The sequence below is a fragment of the Mesoplodon densirostris genome, chromosome 6 (assembly GCF_025265405.1).
Source record: "Mesoplodon densirostris isolate mMesDen1 chromosome 6, mMesDen1 primary haplotype, whole genome shotgun sequence".
Taxonomy (NCBI): Eukaryota; Metazoa; Chordata; class Mammalia; order Artiodactyla; family Ziphiidae; genus Mesoplodon; species Mesoplodon densirostris.
In genome coordinates, this window is record NC_082666.1 from 21,384,861 (window position 1) to 21,399,967 (window position 15,107).

A 15,107-nucleotide genomic window follows, 5' to 3' on the forward strand; every position below is an offset into this window, starting at 1 on the left:
TAAATCTCAAACCAAAAAGGGTAGAAAAGCAAGTTGCAGACAGATACAGTTTGATGCCATATATTTAACATTAAGAAACATCCAAACAGTACTATATATTGTTTATGGACACAAATATATGTAGTAAAAAAACTTTGGCCTGGAATGACACATATCACTGTCGGGATAATGGATACTTCAAGAGAGGGAGGGAGGGAAGGAATGGGATTAAGTAGGTATTTTAATAGTATCTGTAATGTATTATTAAATCTTGGGGGAAAAAAAGATCTGAAACAAATGTAGCAAAATGTTGAGATCTGGTCAGTCTAGCTGTTAGGTACAGGGGTGGTCCTAATTTTTTTCTGTATGTTTAAAGTATTTAAATAATAACATACATTTCTTTACAAAGTTTAGTGTACAATTCATGGCACAGATTAAATACTCAATGGTATCTATTAAAAATAGCACATTGTTTTGAGGTCTAGAGAACAATGAACTTTCTGAGAACTAGGGCTTAACCTACTTAGGTGATCTGCCAGGATTTCCAGTAAGGTGAAAATTCAGTTCAGTGTAGACATAGGTTAAAAAACCAGAAAGTAGAATTATTGAGCGTCGGTTTTTATAATATGGAGCCAGAGCTTCAACCTAGACATTTTTCTTTGTACGTGTGAATCTACCACCTTACTATGCATGTTATTTGCCCACTGCGCTTCTAGGATGAGTCACAGCATTTGTGATTACCCTTGAGAGGCTCCTGTGGTTTCTCAGATGGACTTTGTTATAGTTGTGCTTCAATGTGTCTTAGCTTGGCTCCTGCCCTTGTTGTGTTAGAGATGTCCTCTGCTGAATCATCATGAGCAATTTCTTGAAGATCCTGGTTGACCAGTTTTAGTACTTATTCAGAGATCTGTTGTGCTAAGCCCTGTAAGCCTGCATTCTAGATTCTCAGTACACTCTAATCCAGTGCTATTTGATAGAACTTGCTGTGATGATGAAAATGTTCCACATTGGTGCTCTTTGGTATTGGCAGCCACTAGTCACATGTAGCTATTGAGCTTTTGAACATGGCTGGTACAACCTAGGACTGAATCTTTAATTTTACTTAATTTTGATTAAATTTAAATAGTAACATGTGGCTGCAGGCTATCATACTGGACAGTGCCGCTCTAGTCTTCTGAAAAGAAGGCTAGGTTTGATTACTAGCACTGAATTTTCTGAGCCTGTTCTCCTGTATATAAAAGGGGACTAGTAATTCTTGTCCTAACCACCTCTTGGGATCCTAGAGAGAAGTTAAAGGATATATGAAAGCCTGTTGAGAAAAGACTAGTCACATGGGATGTTATGTACAGTTGACCCTTGAACAACACGGGTTTGTATTGCTGGGATTCATTATACGTGGGTTTTTTTCAGTAGTACTAAATACTATAGTACTACATGATTCACAGATTTTAATTTTTTGGCCAAGCTGTGCAGCATGCAGGATCTTAGCTTCCCTACCAGGGATTGAACCCATGCCCCCTGCAGTGGAAGCACAGAGTCTTAACCACTGGACCACCAGGGAAGTCCCCACAGTTTGAATACATGGATACCAAACCGCCTGGAGAGACCTCGCAGACGGAACGACTGCGCACAGGGAGTGACCTCAACTGTGCAGAGGGTCAGGGCCACTAACTCTGTCGTTGTTCAAGGATTAGCTATAATAAGAGCCATAAAACTGTGCTGCTTATTTAATTGCAGTTCCACTTCTAGGACTTTATCCTAGGAAAATACATTTTTTGCAAATTCCTGATTATCTATAAGGATAGTCATCAAAGATTATTTACAATTGTATTAGTTTGCTAAGGCTGCTGTAACAAAGTACTACAAACAAGGTGGCTTAAACAACTGAAGTTTATTGTCTCACAGTTTTGGAGGCTTGAAGTTCAAGATCAGGGTGTCTGCAGGGTTGGTTCCTTTTGAGAATCTGTTACATGAGTCTCCCCTAACTTCTGCTGGCTTGCTGGCAATCTGTGGCATTCCTTGGCTTGTCACAGCATCTCTTGTCTTCACGTGGTGTTCTCCTCGGGTGCATGTCTCTGTGTTCAGATATTCCCTTTTCATAATGATGCCAGTCATAATGGATTAGGGTCCACTTTAATTACTTCATCTTAACTAATTACATCAACAGTGACCCTATTTCCAAATAAGGTAGATCACATGCTGAGTTACTAGGGGTGAGGACTTCAACATATGAATTCTAGGAAGACACAATTCAACCCATAACAGTAGTATTTGATGATTGAAAGGAAGTCGAATGTGCTGTAATAGTGGGAAATAAATATTATTTATGTAATTGTCTTAGCTTGGGCTGCTACAACAAAATACTGGGTGGCTTAAACAACAGATATTTATTTTTTACCGTTCTGGAGGCTGGGAAGACTGAGATCATGGTCCAGTGTGGTTGAGTTCTTGGTGAAGGCCCTCTTCTTTTTTTTTTTTTTTCCCGATAGGCGGGCCTCTCACTGCTGTGGCCTCTCCCGTTGCGGAGCACAGGCTCCGGACGCGCAGGCTCAGTGGACATGGCTCACGGGCCCAGCCGCTCCACGGCACGTGGGATCTTCCGGGACCGGGGCACGAACCCGTGTCCCCTGCATCGGCAGGCGGACTCTCAACCACTGCGCCACCAGGGAAGCCCAAGGCTCTCTTCTTGAGTTGTAGACAGCTGCCTTCTCATTGTGTCCTCATATGGTGGAGAGAGAGCAAGCTAGCTTTCTGGTTTCTTCTTATAAGGACAGTAATCCCATCATGAGGACCCCACCCTCATGACCTCATCCAAACCTACTTACCCTGAAAGGCCCACCTCCAAATACTATCACACTGAGGGTTAGTGCTCCAGTATAAGAATTTTGAGGGATCACAAACATTCAGTTTATAATAACAACTAATAAAAACCATGTTATAAATGAATACTTAATAACATGGAAAAACGTTTATAAAATATTTTTAATGGGGAAAACAGATTGCAAAACAACTAAGTAAAGTAAGTTCCAAACTAGGTCAGTAAAGTAGAAATACTGTATATTAATTGAAAAAAACTGAAGATATATATATAGTAATGTTAAAATAATTACTTTAGGTAACATGGTAGAATTATGGAAAAGGTTTATCTTTTTTAATGTTTTCTACAATGAATGTATACTAGTTTTGTAATAGAAAAAAACCATAATACCTGTCTAGGAGTGGAATTGCCAAGTCAAAAGCAAAGAATTTAAACATTAAAAAAAATGTAGTAGGCATTTCTTCCTGTAATATTTGTGACTTTGTTTATCTCTTGTTTTGGTTAAAAAAACTTTGTCTAATGCCTTGATATGGGCTCTTAATTTTCTTATTTCTCAGATGTATCTAACCTTATAGTCTTTTATTTTTGGTCTCACTATGTTGATTTAAAGCAGGTCTCTTAGAGATAGCAGTTGTTAGAGTCTAATTTTAAAAAAATTCACTTTATGACTTTTGGTATTACTGTGTCTCAGTGATTTAGAAGCTGTTTTATTGACATAGTAACTTAGATGTGTGATCTTGAGAAAGTTATTTAATCTGTACATCATGTTTTCCCATCTATAAAATGGAGGTAATATTAGTATATACCTAATAAGGCTATTGTAGGGAATAAATGGCAAAATACATTGAAAACACTTAGAATGGTATCTTGCCAATAGTAGCAATCAGTAAATATTTATTATTATTTTTCTTGTAGGAAAGTTTAGCTGTTTTATATGACAGCTTCTATGAATATAAACAAATATATATGTATGTGTAGTCTGTATTTATATATTTATAAATGTAATATGAGTGGGATATTACATGTGCTTTTACTGATGTTTTGCTTAACGTAACTTTGGATATCTTTTTATGTCAATAAAGATAGGTCTAGGGCTTCCCTGGTGGCGCAGTGGTTGAGAGTCCGCCTGCCAATGCAGGGGAAACGGGTTCGTGCCCCGGTCTGGGAAGATCCCACATGCCGTGGAGTGGCTGGGCCCGTGAGCCATGGCCGCTGGGCCTGTGCGTCCGGAGCCTGTGCTCTGCAACGGGAGAGGCCACAACAGTGAGAGGCCCACATACCGCCAAAAAAAAAAAAAAAAAAAAAAAAAAAAGATAGGTCTATATCATTGTTTTAAATGTTTATATAATATTCCATTGTATTTACCATGTTTTACTAAAATATTTCCTTATGAATGGGTATAATTTAGGATATTTTCATTTTCTTGATAGTACAAATGTAACTGTGATTAATATCCTTGTGGTTAGAATTCCTCCTTACAGTAATTTCAGTAAATTCTTAAAAGTGTTCTTAGTGTTTTATAAAAAGCACCATGAGTTCCAGGACTTTATAGAAAACTCACTTGGGGGCTTCCCTGGTGGCGCAGTGGTTGGGAGTCCGCCTGCCGATGCAGGGGACTAGGGTTCGTGCCCCGATCCCGGAAGATCCCACATGCCGCGGAGCGGCTGGGCCCGCGAGACATGGCCGCGGAGCCTGTGTGTCCGGAGCCTGTGCTCCGCGGCGGGAGAGGCCACAGCAGTGAGAGGCCCGCGTACAGCAAAAAACAAAAAAAAAAACAAAAAAAAAAAAAAAAGAAAACTCACTTGGGACTCTGCCCCAAGGAGGTGTGTGAAATACTGTTTTAATTATAGAAGGCATGCACTTCCATAGTGCTATGCCTTTGCATATGCTCTTACTTGTTTTCTCGTTTTCCAGCTGAAGAATGGCTACCTCTTTGTGATCCTGCTTATATCTGCCTCCCTCTCCACAACCCAAACCAAACTAAATCCAAAGAAAATCCCAATTGAAAATCAGAATCTTTTTTTTTTAGGTCCCTTATAGCATCTGTTTGTACATCCATTTAGCAGGTATTTGTTAGTGCCTTTTATGTTGTAGACACTTGACAGGGTGCCAGGTTGAGTGAGTAGTAGATAACAGAACATGGTTCCTGCTCTCATGGAAGTCATAGACTAGTGGGTGAGGAGATAATAGGTGATCAAAAATAAATATGTAAATATAAATCGTCATAAATATTTTAAAGAAAAAGAACTGGGAATAAATAAGAGGGTTTTATATTTGCAATGAATGGTTAAAGAAGGCCTCTCTGAAATGTGGACATTTAAACTAAAACCTGAAAGGTGAGAAGGAGGTAATCAGTAGACTATTGAGGATGGGGTGGAGGAAGAGCCTTCCAGATCGAGGAAGAGGTCCCATTGGAAGATCCTGTGGGTGAAAAGGGATTATAGTATTCTAGGAACTGAAAGAAGGCCCAATGATAGGCTAGAATAGAGGGAAGAGAGTAAAGCCAGAGAAGTTGAAAAGTAAGCAGGGCCAGATCAGGCAGAATTTTAGACTGTGGTAAAGAGTTTCGATTTCTAATGGGCAGCCATTGAAGGACCTAATTTACATTAAAAAAAATGATGGGATAGGGAGTACCCTGGTGGTCTAGTGGTTGGGATTCCGGGCTTTCACTGCTATGGCCTGGGTTCAATCCCTGGTCAGGGAACTGAGATCCCGCAAGTCATGTGGTGTGCCCAAAAAAACCCAAAAAACAAAACCCAAAAAACTCATGGGGTAGAATGGATGTAGAATACATTGGAGAGGGCAGGATTGAAAATTGGAGGCTGATTAGTAGTCTACTGCAGTAGACCAGGTGATATATGAGGATGACTTAAACTATTAGGTTAATGGAAGTGGAGATACAGAATAGTGGATTGATCTGAGCACTGTGAAGTAGGTGGATTGACAGGACTTGATTGATTGGAAATGGAGGGTGACAGAGAAGGGGTCCTTGAGAGCTGATTCACAGGTTTCTGGCTTGAGCAGCTGGATGGCAGTGCTGTTTACTGAGGTACTGAGGTAAAGATTGTGTGAAAGAATAGACTTAGTGGGAGGATCAATCAAGAGTTCACTTACAGAAATACTAAGTTTGAGAAACCTGGAAGACTGATCTGCAGATGGGCATTTGGAAATTGTAACCATAGAGATTGTATTTTAAACCGTGGAAGTAGATGATATCATTTAGAGAATAGAAAGGGAGAAGAGGGTATGAGACCAAGCTCAAGGGAACTCCAACAATCTGAGGGGTTGGTAGGTGAGGAGGACGTGATGGCAAAGGAGACTGTAAAGGAGCAAACTCATATGCAGCACACAAATCAATAGATGTTATGAAAGTCAAGATGAGTCTATTTCAAAGAGTGAGTTGTCAATTTACAATAGAGTCAGATGAGAATTGAAAAGTGTCCATTGGATTTGGTGGCATGGAGTTGACTGGCCTTGTGGAGAGCAGTTTTAGTGGAGAAGTGGGAGTGGAAGCCAGACTAGAATGGTTAAGAATCACTGGGAAGTGGGGAAGTAGAGATAAATATGTGTCAACAATTCTCTTATAGTTCTTGTTCACTGTTTGGATAATATGGCTGCTTCCCTGCTAGACTCAGTTCTTTAAGGGCAGTGGTGATGTCATAGTCACTTTTCTGACCTCCCTTAAGTCTCTTATACATAATTGGCCCTCAATAAAAGGTTGAATGAATAAAACACCTTGTAGTTTGCACAACATACTATCCATTTTAATTTATAGTACTAATCTCTTTCAAATCTATTTATTATAAAAATTTCTGCTTTTAATTCTTCAGGGCCTCTTAGTGTATTTTTTTGGTTGTTATTAAGAAAATTTTTTTATGTCCTGTAGATTTTTTTTTTTTGGAGCATGCTTTTTTTCTCCTTTCATGAAATGGTTTCATGTTTTTTTTAAAAAAAGTATATACTTGATATGTTCTGTTTATTCTACGTTATTCTACATTTGTATAAAGCTGCTTCTTAGCCATCATTTCTGAAGCCTGGAAAGGTAAGAACTGAAGGTGTTTTTATATTCATTCATACCTATAAATGTTCTCTACCTTTCTAAGAATTTTGTCCAATTTTTTTTCTTGTATATCTTCCATGAAAACACTTAGTGGGCATCTTTATCAACACAGTTATTCCCTTTTCACAATCACTAGTTTCTCTAAGCTGGTTTTTAAGTCTTGAGCTTATGCTAGTTATTTCTCCATTGTGAGTATATTTTCCTAAGTTCTTCCCACTTTACTCTTTTCCTTTCAGTGTTCCTTTGCCTTGAACATTTCTGTGCTTTCCCTTTATATACCTTTCACTGTATTTAGGGGTCTTAAGAGAGACACATCCAGCAGATTATTCAGGTTAATATACACTCTTTATTCTTAGCCAGGGCTTCTGTCCTGATTCCTGATCCTATATCTGCTTTCTGCTTTCCTTCTCCAGTGTGCAAAGTAGGGAACTGAGGAAATCTCAGCACCCAGTTTTTATCTTGCACTTTTAAATCCTAGAGCAGATCCCAGCCTAAGAAACTACCACGATTCCTTTCTTCTGGCCTTAGCACTGCTTATATCCCTAGGGCCACAGGGACTTTCTAAGGAGAAGGCATTGTCAGTGCTCTGTTGAAAGAGTACAGAAAAGAGAGAATTATTTGCCAGTCTCATAATTTTGTAATTCCTTCAGTCTGCCTACTTAGATTTAGAGAAACAGCACCAATCATCAAATTGCAGGGATGAGTTACATCCATGAAAATAAGAAATGAAGGCCAAGGAGCTCAGTTACAGTTTGGGAAATTGAGTTTAAGATGGGTCTAGGCAAACAATTGGGGACTGAGTTGAGAATATCAGGTCTTTTGCTGGTTTTGATTTTTTTGGATGTTGAGTACTGTAACCCTTCAAGGTCCTGGATGTAAATCAGATTGTTGATTTGATCTTGAAATTGGAGAATGTCATTCAGCTTTGATTAGAGTCAAACAGAATCTGAGGCATCAACAGCAGTGTCTAGTGCAGCCATTCCTATACTAGTTTGAGATTGAGACCCTTGAGGGCAGAGAGGGTGTCTTTATCTCTGTGTTACTTGGCACAGTGCCTGACAGTAGGGCCTCAATAAATATTGAAGTAATGAACCTAAAATGTAAAAACACCTGCGTACCAGGGACTGCTAATGCTCATCTGCTCTGCCTTGGCTCCAGAAACTAATTCTTAATCCTTCACATACTTTATTTTCTCAGATCTTTTCCACCATCTCTACCTCTGCTACATTAGTGCAAGCCACCATCATCTCTCCTCTGGACCATTGCAATAGCTATCCAACATATATATTTTCTTTCTTCCATTTGTGCTCCCCTGAGGTACATTCTCCAAACAGTAATCAGAGCTGTCTTCTAAAAATGTAAATCAGATCATGTTACCTGTCTACCCTGATCTTCCAATGGCTTCCCAGTATATATCTCTCACTTTTTAAATCTATTACATTCCTTGGTTAGGAGAGCTGACATTCTGGTAATGAGAGATTCTTTTATACAGTATTTCTACTCCCCCCTGCCAAACACACACACACACACACACAGAAAACATCATTAGCAGCAGGCAGAAAAGCTTCAAAAGAGAGGGACAAATATATTTTAAAAACCCAGGGCCTCCCTGGTGGTGCAGTGGTTAAGAATCCGCCTGCCAGTTCAGGGGACACGGGTTTGAGCCCTGGTCCGGGAAGATCCCACATGCCTCTGAGTAACTAAGCCCGTGCACTGCAACTACTGAGCCTGAGCTCTAGAGCCCGTGAGCCACAACTACTGAGCCCACATGCCACAACTACTGAAATCCGTGTGCCTAGAGCCCGTGCTCTGCAACAAGAGAAGCCGCTGCAACGAGAAGCCCGTGCACCGCAATGAAGAGTAGCCCCCACTTGCCGCAACTAGAGAAAGCCCGCGCGCAGCAACAAAGACCCAACGCAGCCATAAATAAATAAATAAATAGATAGATAGATAGATAGATAGATAGATAAATAAATAAATATAAAGGTTCCCTTAAAAAAAAAAACCCAGATCCAATTAAAATATCCATGTAAAGGTCAATATACCTTTGCAACCCCCTCATCTAACTCCTCAGGAAAGCCCTCTAGTGTACATGCATTTCATATAATGGTGTCACTTATTGAGCCCTTCTCTAGGTCTGAGGAAAGAAATGAAAAGATTACTAAATTCTTTAAGCTTCTTCCAATCAAAATGGAGGAAGCTAGCAAGGATACCTACTGGAAAGATATCTATACTCTCCAGACCAGGAGAATGGCAACTTACCATAGTGATTAAGAATGTAGATAGGTCTTGAAGTCAAACTGCCTGAGTTTGCGCTGCAGCTCTGTTACTTGCTGGCTATGTAACCTTGAGCAAATTGTTTAAACCTCTCCCAAACCGAGTTTCCTTATGTGTAACATGGAAATAATACCACTGCTTATCTCATAAAGTTTCTGTGGGGATTAAATCAGCATTTAAGGGATTAAGTGGCACTGTGTTTTCAAAACTGTTAGTTGTAGTTGTTGTTTTCGCAGTTCTCACTATCATCACTATAATCCTATTCCATTCCAGTGTCTTGTATTTATCTCCATTGTAGCATTTGTGTTGTAACTTTCTATTTCTACATCTATTTTCCCACAGACTTTAAGACACCCATTTTTTTTTTTTTTTTTTTGGCGGTACGCGGGCCTCTCACTGTTGTGGCCTCTCCCGTTGCGGAGCACAGGCTCCGGACGCGCAGGCTCAGCGGCCATGGATCACGGGCCCAGCCGCTCCGCGGCATGTGGGATCCTCCCAGACCAGGGCACAAACCCATCTCCCCTGCATCGGCAGGCGGACTCTCAACCACTGCACCACCAGGGAAGCCCAAGACACCCATTTTTAAATTTGTATTCCACTAGCGCCTAGTATACTTGACACACAATGTACATTTGGGTTAATCTGAATAAAGACTAATGTTTAACACCTCTAAATTAGTGGCCCCTTGTACAGCGAATACAGACTTACAAAATCTGGATAAAGCATAAGCAAGCTTTAATGTTGTCTCCCAAGGTCTAGTGGGGAAGAAAGGGAGGATTCCTTTGCCAAATATGAAAATTGAGGGTTTTTTGTTTGTTTGTTTCGTTGTGTATCAACATCAAAGAATGATGGGTAGAGTTCTTCTGACAGCCTTTGGGTCCCCAAAGAACCTCAGTCCTTCAACCACTAGTTCTATTGTCTCTAACTATCCCAGAGAAATGGCCATTGGTCCTTATGTTTTATGGGGCCAATTAGATGTGGCCTTTACTCTTTAATATGTCTATGCATTCAAGGATTGGGCACAGGTAATCCATTATTCCTAAAAATATATAAGTAAAAGCCAATTCCATGTTTATATTTTAGGTGTGGCATTGGCATCTAAACTCAAAACTGCCTTATTATAGTTACATTACATCAATCAATTTTATATGTAACGCCCATATTTTCTAATTATGTGAAGGAATTGGTAGTTACCAAATTGGTTACCAAGGAAAGTCTTGTTGCAAAGAAGTATTTATGGTATTTGTTTGGGGGAGTGTTATGGGTTCCAAAAAAGGAATTGTCTCAGGGACACCTTACCAAGATTATATTCAAGGAATTTTACAGAAATAATCTGATGAGTAAAAAAAGAATTCTGGCCTTAAAGAGTTTTTGCCCATTATAGGAGTTAAGATTTTGATATAAATAACTGCCAGGGGGAGATAGAAAGTAAGAGATGCATATAAACAGCTGTGGAAATTTGGAGCAAGGAGACTATCTTTTTTTTTTTTTTTTTAAATTTTTTTTTTTGCGGTATGCGGGCCTCTCACTGTTGTGGCCTCTCCCGTTGCGGAGCACAGGCTCCGGACGCGCAGGCTCAGCGGCCATGGCTCACGGGCCCAGCCTCCCCGCGGCATGTGGGATCTTCCCGGATCGGGGCACGAACCCGTATCCCCTGCATCGGCAGGCGGACTCTCAACCACTGCGCCACCAGGGAAGCCCAAGGAGACTATCTTTGACTGATAGTATGTTGGAAAAAAATTGGGAAATTTGGTAAGAGAGATAATATTAATGTTTGGTGTTGAAGAATGAATATTTTGAACATGTGGAAATGAAGTGTATTGTGAATGTCCTTATTAAGGACAGGAGCCTATGTTTATTAATGGATTTTCTTTTTTGCATAATTGCTTTCTGTCATTTTTGGTAACAACATTAACAGTTATCATCATAGCTAACATTTATTGACTGCCTACTATGTGCCAGAATCTAAGTGCTTTACCTTTATTAACTTAATCCTCATATATCTATTATCTGTATTTTAACTTTTTTTCTGCTTTGTTCTTTCCTGCCAGACATTGCTTTTTTTTAAAAAAAATTTTTATCAAAGTTATATGTGTGTATAGTTTAAAGGGTCAATCAGTAAGTACTATACATTTTGTTACCACAAACAGCAGTCTCCCCTCCTTCACATTAGAAGTTTCTTTAAGGGGAACTTAAAAAAAATTTTTTTTAATTAAAAAAATTTTTTTTGACCATGCCATGTGGTTTGTGGGATCTTAATTCCCCAACCAGGGATTGAACCCTGGCCATGGGAATGAAAGCGCCGAGTCCTAACCACTGGACCGCCAGGGAATTCCCAAGGCGAACTTGTTTAGTACTTGTGAGGGCAAGCAAGTTGTTAAAGTAGAAGCTATTTATTTGTTACTCTCTCCCCCTCATCTCTTTCCTCCTTGCTTTCTTTATGCTGTATCTTATCTGTGGGTATAGGGTGGCCAGCATTCAGTGCATCTCCAGTTCTACAAGATTATAGCCATGAGTTATAGTGCTTGCTCCAGCTTTCTCAGTCTTTGGGTTTCATGTCAAGAATGTCATCACCTTTTTCTTCTTAGCTTCATCTCCCTTCTAGTTCTTCCTACCTAGGTACAGGCTACCATTCTCTCTCTCTCACCTGGACTTCTGCACTAGCCTTTTTATTGGTTTTTGCTTCTCTCCAGTTTATTCTACATACTGCAGCCTGAATTACTTTTCTAAAATGTAAATCTGATCAGGGTACTTCTCTGCTTAAAATCCCTTAGGATAAAGTCGATCTCCAAATTCCTTGGACTGGTTTCCAAGGCACTTGATGGTCATCCCTGGCTTTCACCTTTACTCTTGCCATTTTCTGTCCCCACTCTTTAAGTTCCAACCATAATCGAACTACTAGAGATCCCTCAAATGCAGTTTTCCTTCTCACTTCTGGATACATAAGGAGGAAAGATATGAAGATAATTGTCAAGTGTAAGCCTACCCTTGTGAAAACCAGCAAAGCCACATATCTAGGTTTCCTAGGAAGAACAGGAATCAGACCCTCAAGAGAATAGAGCTTACTTGGGGAATTAAAAGATTGTTCAGTATGAATGCAATTGTAATAAACAGGCTATCTTGTTACCACTTGAACCTCAGGAATTTGTCAGTGTGGAGTGGAGACATAATAAGTGTTTGGTTTTTCTCCTTGATTTTTTTTTCCTACTTTTGTCCTCACTTTTTCTCAGACTTGTCTGTGTGATTCACATTTTTCTTCCCTAAGCGAGGTACTGATTGATTTGGTCAGTCACTATCCCTTATAAATGCTTATTTCTAGCATAATTTTTCTTTCAGAATATCTGTTGAGATGCTATGTAGTCTACTGATTGACTACCCTTGGGGCTGATGATCACCCTTGATTTAATCAAAGAGGGACAGGATGGTGGGGTCATGTTGTAGATATAGGTACTTAAATACATGAAGAATTGCATTGGGTTGCTTTCCTTAGCGCAGGGTCAATGATACAGTGTTTATTTTAGCAAGGAACCTGGAGCGTAATGGACTCCTTTTCATAGGTGAATGCCAAATGGCTAGGTATAGAGTTCCTGGATTGCCATTTTTTGTCATTTTGTCATTAGAAGAATGTCTATAGATGGTGGTTTTCACTAAAATATTTTTGGGTACCGATCCCTTTTTTTTTATATTAATCTTATCTGATATGCTTGAGCTCTTTCTTCATCTGAAGAAAACTTTCTTTTGTATTTGAATATTACTTCTGTTCCATTTGTTCTTGTATCATCTTCAGGAACTCCGATTATCAATGTGTTAGAGCTCTGCTACTCTCTCCCCTGTCCCCTCACCCCTTAAAATTATATTAATCTCTTCATTTTTTTCCTTTTTCATTCTTGGAGATTTTCTTAAATTTCTTCTTTAAATCATCGCTTCGGTTTCTTCAAAGCTGACTCTTCTCTCACTACTTATAATGAATTTATATATAATTTTTCTTTTTAAAAATTTTTGTCATTATTTTATTCCTTTTTTTTTTTTTTTTTTTTTTTGGCTGTGCAGCGGCTTGTAGGATTTCAGTTCCCCAAACAGGGATCAAAACAGTCCATGAAAGTAAAAGCCCAGAATCCTAACCACTAGGCCACCAGGGAACTCCCTATAATTTTTCTTATGTTTACCTTAATATTCTTATCTCACTGAGCTTCCTTTCTTTATCTGCCTCTCAGCAGGCTTCCTTATTATTTTAGTCTTTCATTTTGCTTCTGTGACTCCATTTTTTAAATATTTAGAAGCTGTGAAATACTGCCTAAGTTTTGTTTTTTGCAATGTGTAATTTTAAAAGAGTTTACTTTTGAGTGCTATTTTCTTATTACATTGTTTTAGAATCATTTCATGGTCTTCTTAAAAAACAATTAAAAATTTTTTTTCCACCCAAGAATAATGAGATATTCATTCATATGTAGCTTTTTTCCCCTCTAGAAACAGGGTATTGCTTAGATGGCCTCACTCTCCATTTCCTGTTAGAAGCCTCCGCTTAGATTTTAACATAAGGCCCTGATTGCCAGTTAAGTGATCCAGCAACCTCAGGAAGTGAGGAGGGAGCCCTGGCTGCAAATCATCTTATTAGCGGAAACTTCTCTTTGTGTAGAATTTTATTTGTATTTGGCAAAGTTGCTATGTCAGGTTCAGATCTGGTATGACTGCCCTGCTGCTTTGTACCAGAATAGTCCCACTTTCTCCTAGAGAATGGATCTGCTTGGTGTAGCTACCTTTGCTGCACTAGAAAATGGTCTGCCACTTGACAGTTTATCATAAAGGAGAGGGAAGGAAAAGGACATCTTGCTAGCCAGTAAGAACACCTGAGTCAACTCCTGTGTTCAGTTGTTTGACAGATGTCACAGTTAGTGCATCTTTATGTCCAAATATTTGACAAATGTAAAAGTATAATACAACAAAATATGCAAATTAATAATTGCAACTATATTAAAATATATATATACACTATAGCAGATTGAAAACAGGGCAGTAGGATTATATATGATTCCTATCTTTTAAAATGTTAACTTTTAAATAAGAAGGAAATGGTGGTTATCGTATTTGACAGGTGACACTTATTTAATGCTATATTCTAAAACAGGAGGTTACAAACCGGGGAACTAGTGCCGCAAGGCTTTGGAAATTATTTCATAAGAAGGACAGGCTAGAACAAGGCAGATCAGCCATTCCCAGTGCCTGAGGAACCAGGTCACTGGATGCAGAGTCAGTGTGAATAGGATTATTTCCTGTAATCTCAAGGGTGCTAGTTGTAGACTTGATTCTTCAGCAAGGTCAAGGAAACTCAGGAGCTGAAGTTATAGTGTTTTTGAGGATTAGGCATAGCGTAAATATAAAAGAAATAATCTTCTCTTATTTTTGCTTTTAATTGTAAGCAGTCTGGAGCCAAATGCTCTGCCTGTCCATTTTCTCTTTAGCCCTGACTTCTTGGGTTTTCATATTGGCGGAGTCTTTTTAAATTTTTTTTTAAAATTAATTTATTTATATTTTGGCTGCATTGGGTCTTCGTTGCTGTGCGCAGGCTTTCTCTAGTTGTGGCGAGTGGGACTACTCTTTGTTGCAGTGTGCGGGATTCTCATTGCAGTGCCTCCTCTTGTTGTGGAGTACAGGCTCTAGAGCACATCGGCTTCAGTAGTTGTAGTGCGTGGGCTCAGTAGTTGTGGCTTGTGGGCTCTAGAGCACAGGCTTGGTAGTTGTGGCGCATGGGCTTAGTTGCTCCGCGGCTTGATGGAGTCTTAAAGAGCTTGTGTTCAGTCATGATTATCTCTTTTTTTGCACCTTTTACTTTTCTCCTTGCTTTTCATACCTATTAGTAGCATGGAATTAGATGATGAGGAATTGTGTGCTGTAGCTGGAGCTCCTCTCAGCTTTGACTGTGAAAATACTACTTTGAAATTAACTTCATATTTAGATGGATAACAAGTTTGTTGA

The 15,107-nt window shown here is 39.3% G+C and overlaps 1 protein-coding gene across 2 annotated transcripts in view; it reads left to right on the forward strand.

The window, feature by feature from the left end:
* The window catches only part of UNC13B (unc-13 homolog B), a 220,811-nt gene that overhangs the window by 24,390 nt on the left and 181,314 nt on the right, over nt 1–15,107 (forward strand). The window lies entirely within an intron of this gene.